Here is a 6,000-nt window from a genome sequence, read left to right as displayed (position 1 = left end):
GACATTCATCAATCGTGTTGGATGTACGTTCGTTCAAGGAGCAAATATAGACTCGGAGAACCACCTTGTTGCAGCAAAGGTACGTACCCGGCTAAGCGTAGCACATAAAGTACGAACAGACACAACACGGAAGTTAGACAACGATAATCTGCAATCACAACAGATAGCCACAGCATATTCCTCTCAACTGGCCCCATTGCTAAATCAAAACACTCCTCGTCCCGATAACATATCAGCACAATGGCAAAGTATTGCCCATGCCATTCAAACAGCCGCAAAATCCAGAGACCTCCACCAAGGAACCCATGGTACGACCAGGAGTGTCGTGTTGGTACTAAAGAGCAAAATACGGCATATGGGGCTACTTTACAATCAGTAGCAACGAGTAGCGCACGAGAAAGGTATCGGGAGAAAAGGAGAGAGAAGAAACGTCGCACAATGTCGCGTGTTCATATTAACTGTGGCCAAAAATAGAAGGAGTTGTCGTAGGCGCATCAATTTAGGTACACGTACCTATTATTGACTTACAATCTTCAGGACAAAAAATTGGGTTGGTCGGTCCACGTTTTGATATAGACACATAGAACCGTACCTCCCGTATTTCGGTATTTTGACTGTTTTAGACACAATGAGCAACCGAAATTATTCAAATTTTGTGGTTAGCCTTCGGCAGAGGTATCAAACATTCCAACAGAGAATTGTGGGCTTAGGTCCATGTTTTGATATAGCCACCATACAACGGTACCTCCCGATTATCGGTATTTTGAAGATTTTAGCCTCATTATTACACCGAAATTGCTGAAATTTGGTATTTAGTCTTCGTAGGTGGCATTATACCTTCACCTTGAAATTTGTCTGCATAGGTCCACGCCTTCATATAGCCCCCATAGGACGGTACCTCCCGATTTTCCGTATTTTGGAGGTTTTAGCCTGATTATCACACCGAAATGACTGAAAATTGGTATTAAGTCTCCGATGGGTACTATAACCTTCCACCAGAAATATGTCGGTATAGGTCCTTGTCTGCCTATAGCCCCCATAGAACCGTGCCTCCACATTTTCGGTATTTTGAGTGTCGTGGCCTCAATATCGACCCGGTATGACTGAAATTTGGTGTTTAGTCTTCATATTGTTTTTGAGCATATTGAATATATCAAACTCTTGTCTTTATATATGAGAAATTTCATTTAAAAAAATTTTTAGACCGATTAGTGGTCAAAAAACGGTAAATTTTTTGTAAAAAATCGAATTTTGATTTTCGCTGTTCACAATTTTTTTTAAATTGATATTTTTAAAATTCTCTCGCTTTAGAGCAAGACTATTAGGTACTTAATAAGCCCACAAAAATATATGATGATCGGTTCATTCGTTTTCGCGCTATAGCCAACACCGCAAAGCGATTTGTTAAAAAAGGGGTATCTTCTCAGTGAGGTGGTCGCTGAAAAAAAGAAATGACACATTCGTCTGCAAACTAGGACCTTTATACATTTGAAGTACTCACTTTTTACTACTCATGCAGCAAAAAATATCGATATACACTTTTATACAACTTTTTCCCACTCCACTCAATTTAAAATTAGCTTCAAAAAATTAATAAACTTAGTAATACATGTTTGGGTAAATGTAAACACCATATGATTAATATTTACATGCAAACAAAAGTGTAGCCAAGTTTATTACATCCCAAGAGCTTAGGAATCATTTTTGCAGCGACCGTCACTTTTAAATTTTAAATATTAACGCATAATATAATTTATTAATTTTAGAAAAAACACAAAAATACGTATTAACTAAAATTGTCGGATTTAAATCCTCATATAGCAAAAACTACTTCACGTATCAGTACCAAAATTCAGATTCTTCTTAATTAATATGTTTTCTGCCACTCTCCATCAATAAATTTGTTCAACGAAGTATTTGTTTTTTACCATTTTTGGCCACGGTCGTGACACTGTGCGTCGCAGGAAAAAGAGAGAAATGGGAAAGCGGGATTGTCAAAAAATCGAGATGTACAGGAGACAGAATGAAGTCCGAAAACTCTACCAAAGAGCGAAACATCAAACTGATGTCTTTGGAACTGGCACATCCTCCTGTAGAGACCAGCAAGTTAATCTGGTAACTGATACAGATAGTGTGCTAACGATATGGAAAGAGTATTTTTCCAAACTGTTGGTATACAATAGTAGCGAAGTCGACGAAGATACCACAGATCCAATCCCAGAAGATGGATGTATACCACCCGGCCAAGATGAGGTAAAGACAGCAATAAGCCGGCTGAAGAATAATAAGGCAGCAGGAGCTGATGGCCTACCAGCCGTGCTGTTTAAAACCGGAGGCGACACGCTTATAATGTGTATGCATCAGCTAGTTAGCTCCATCTGGCAGGAAGAACGCGTACCCGACGATTGGAATCTGAGCGTCCTGTGTCCCGTCCATAAGAAAGGAGATAATACTTTATGCTCCAACTATAGGGGAATAAGTCTTCTCCCTATCGCCTACAAGATAGTGTCAGGGATATTGTGCGAACGACTAAAGCCCATGGTCAACGAAATAATTGGGCCATACCCATGCGGCTATAGACCTGGCAAGTCCACCATTGACCAGATATTTACACTGCGGCAAATCCTGGAGAAGACCCAAGAGATGCCGATCGACACCTACCACCTTTTTGTCGATTATAAAGCAGCCTCCGACAGCCCGCTACGTTCAAAGGTATTCCAAGCCATGTCTGAATTTGGTATCCCCGCAAAGCTCATTCGGCTTTGTAAAATGACTCTAACTGACACAAGATCTTCAGTTAAAATAGGAAAGAACATCTCCGAAGAGTTTTGTACCAAAACTGGTTTCAGGCAAGGAGACAGCCTTTCGTGTGATCTTTTCAACATCCTGCTAGAAAAGGTTATAGGAGAGGCAAACGTCAAAAGAAGTGGCACAATCTACACCAATAGCCACATGTTACTTGCTTGTGCTGATGATATAGACATCATGGGACGATCAGTACAAGAAGTAACCGATACCTTTATGAAGGTCGAAGAAGAATCTGCTAAAGTGGGTCTGGCGGTAAACGGCGAGAAGACCAAGTTGATGGTGTCGACACGCAATGCGTCCATAGAGATCGGTCTACCTCGGCACCGCCGTAAACACAACAAACAATATCAGTTATGAAATAAGAAAAAGAATTGTATGGGCCAACAGATGCTACTTTGGCTTAAGTAAGCAGTTTAAAAACATAGCCACATCTCTTCAAACAAAATCAACAATTTACAAAATACTGATACTACCCGCCTAATGTAAGCCAGTGCTTGGTGTGTTTGGGAGAAAATTCTTCGAATGGTCTACGGGACAATCTGTGTTGACGGTGTGGGCGTAAGTGGCCCCTAAAGAAGAAATATTTTCCCATTTTTGGGAAATATGTAATTTTTTAAAATTTCTGGAGAAGGAAGCAGCTATTTTCGGAAATTATAACAGGTATTGTGTTCATTGTTTCTTTATGTAGGTAAGACTATGGCCTTTATCGTCCTAACAAGTTACCGTAGCGTTTACACAACTTTAGCTATTTTATTTTTTCTCTGGTATTAAATGTTATGGAATTCCAAATTTATTGGACTAGAACTTTTGTGGAACGACATGGAAAAATGTTCTGTTTTCACAGAATGATACCCATGGGTGTCCTCTTTCAGCCCATATATACTTTTGTAGCCGTCCCTTTCCGTTCGTTTAACACTTTTTTTAATTTTTTTGAAATTACATGGGTTTTTTTCATACCGTTTCCCATATAAATTATAGCTTTTTACAAAAATGAAAATTTTTCTTTAATATATGAGTTTTAATAAGAGTTATGTGAGTTTTATGAAAAACCACAAAAAAACCAAATTATGAAAAAATTTTAAATTTTTTAAAAAAAAAGAAAATGTTTTTTAACAAAATGTTTTCCAATTTTTTTTTAATTTTTTGTATTATTACTTTTTTTATTGATGTTTGACCTTTTTTAAATAGTTAGAACATATGAAAAATTCAAAAACACTCATATTTTGATGCAAAATATGAAAAAAATCAAGTTTTTAACTTTGACCTTGAATTTCTCTGCAACTACTGAATCGAATTTCATCGTTCAGGATTCATTGGAATGGCTATTGTGTCACCTGTCGCAATATGCAAATATCTTTATCCGTTTAAAAGTTACAGATTTTTGACAAGGAAATAACGATTTTGAACCACTGTGCGTCGTATAAACCACGAGCTGTATCTGCTATATTACGACATCAGATACAACGATTGCGTTGGCTAGGCCATGTCATAACAATCATCGATGATGTACCCACTAAAAAGGTGTATAAATACGTACCACATTGCAATACACCCAGAGCTGGCACGCCAATTTTTCATTATTTTACCGTAATCCATTTCGACCGTTTGGTATTTTGAAAAAACTATTGTGAACCACTGTGCGTAGTTTGAACCACGAGCTGTATCTGTTATATAACGACATCAGATACAACGAGTGCGTTGACAAGACATGTCATATTTCATTATTTTACCGTAATCCATTTCGACCGTTTGGTATTTTGATTGTTGTTTATTTGTTATTATTTTTTCTAAGCAGCCATGTTTGTCTTTTGGCAATGCTGCCAGATCTACTATTTTTTCCGTTCCTCTACTTTGTGCAATCTTGTTACGTTAGAGCAATTTTGACAGTTCGCCTTTTGGTACTTTTACTATTAAAAAAGTAAAGGAACAAAGCTCTAAATATATCGTTTTCGTAAGAAATATAGGACCACGTTTTGACATAGTCCCCATATAACGGTAACTCCCTCTTAATGAGTAAGGATTTATATATTTATAAATTTATAAATATATAAGTTTTTGGTGCCACTGTGTTGCAATGGTATGCACACCCACCTTGCACACTTAAGATCGTGGGTTCGATTCCCCGGCCAGGTAACATCAAAACTTTTTAACGGTGGCAAAATACCCCTCAGTAATGTTGGCGAAATTTCCTGAGTGCTTCAGCCATATAAAACTTCTCTACAAGTGGTGTCTTAAGACACGCCGTTCGGATTCGGTAGATAAACAGTAGGTCCCATATCATTGAGCTAATATGAATTGAGCACTCATTGAAATGAGAGAAGTCTCCCTTGTCCCTTCTGGGATGTTTGTGGAACAATTAGTATTATTAAGTTTTTTGGTAATTCTGTTTGCAGCCCTATATAATTTGTAATATGTCTATCGAAAACTTAATTTAACAAGTACAAACAATTGAGTTTTTTATTTACTTAATTAAACAACATAATAATTCCCTAAAATCACAACATATAATTTAAGTTCACCTCATTTTACTAATATCGTTTATAACAACTACCGAATTTCGTCGGTCCCTTTATCGTCATTATAAGCGATTGTATATTTATTCCCATTCATATTATTACAAATTAACTTTGTTCCGAAACTAATTTACCATAACTTTTGACATACCCTGTATTAGTGCATCTCTCTGATGAACATCATTTAACATGTGCCTCATGATTTAACAATTAATATATTTTATGATCTGTTAATATGGATTTGTAATTAATGACTAATGACAACATTTTTGTTCAGTAGTTATTTAAAATAATTAATACATTGTTGCCGCGGGCAGCATTCGTGGGAACCGTACGAAATGTAAAACAATTCATTAACCCTAATTAATGTAAATGGCATATTAATTGTAGTTAACTGCACAATACTTATTTGGCAATATAATAATGGGGAGAAAAAAGTTACCTTTTTAATATTCCACGCGTTCCATCTGTTGCTGCGTTAATCATTCCTTTTTGATAACGTAAAAAGAAGAAAAATTATTTATATTTGAAATGAAAAAAATAAAACGCGAAATAAAAAACAAATATAAAGAAGTAAAAAGTCGTTAACTTCGTCCTGCCCGAACTTTTTATACCCTGCACCACAAATTGTATTGAAGTAAATAGGAACAATTTGGTTTATGAACGCAGTAAGCTCTTC

The sequence above is a fragment of the Musca autumnalis genome, unplaced genomic scaffold (assembly GCF_047663935.1).
Source record: "Musca autumnalis isolate F117 unplaced genomic scaffold, ASM4766393v1 scaffold_3, whole genome shotgun sequence".
Classification (NCBI taxonomy): domain Eukaryota; kingdom Metazoa; phylum Arthropoda; class Insecta; order Diptera; family Muscidae; genus Musca; species Musca autumnalis.
This window is presented reverse-complemented; position numbering follows the sequence as displayed.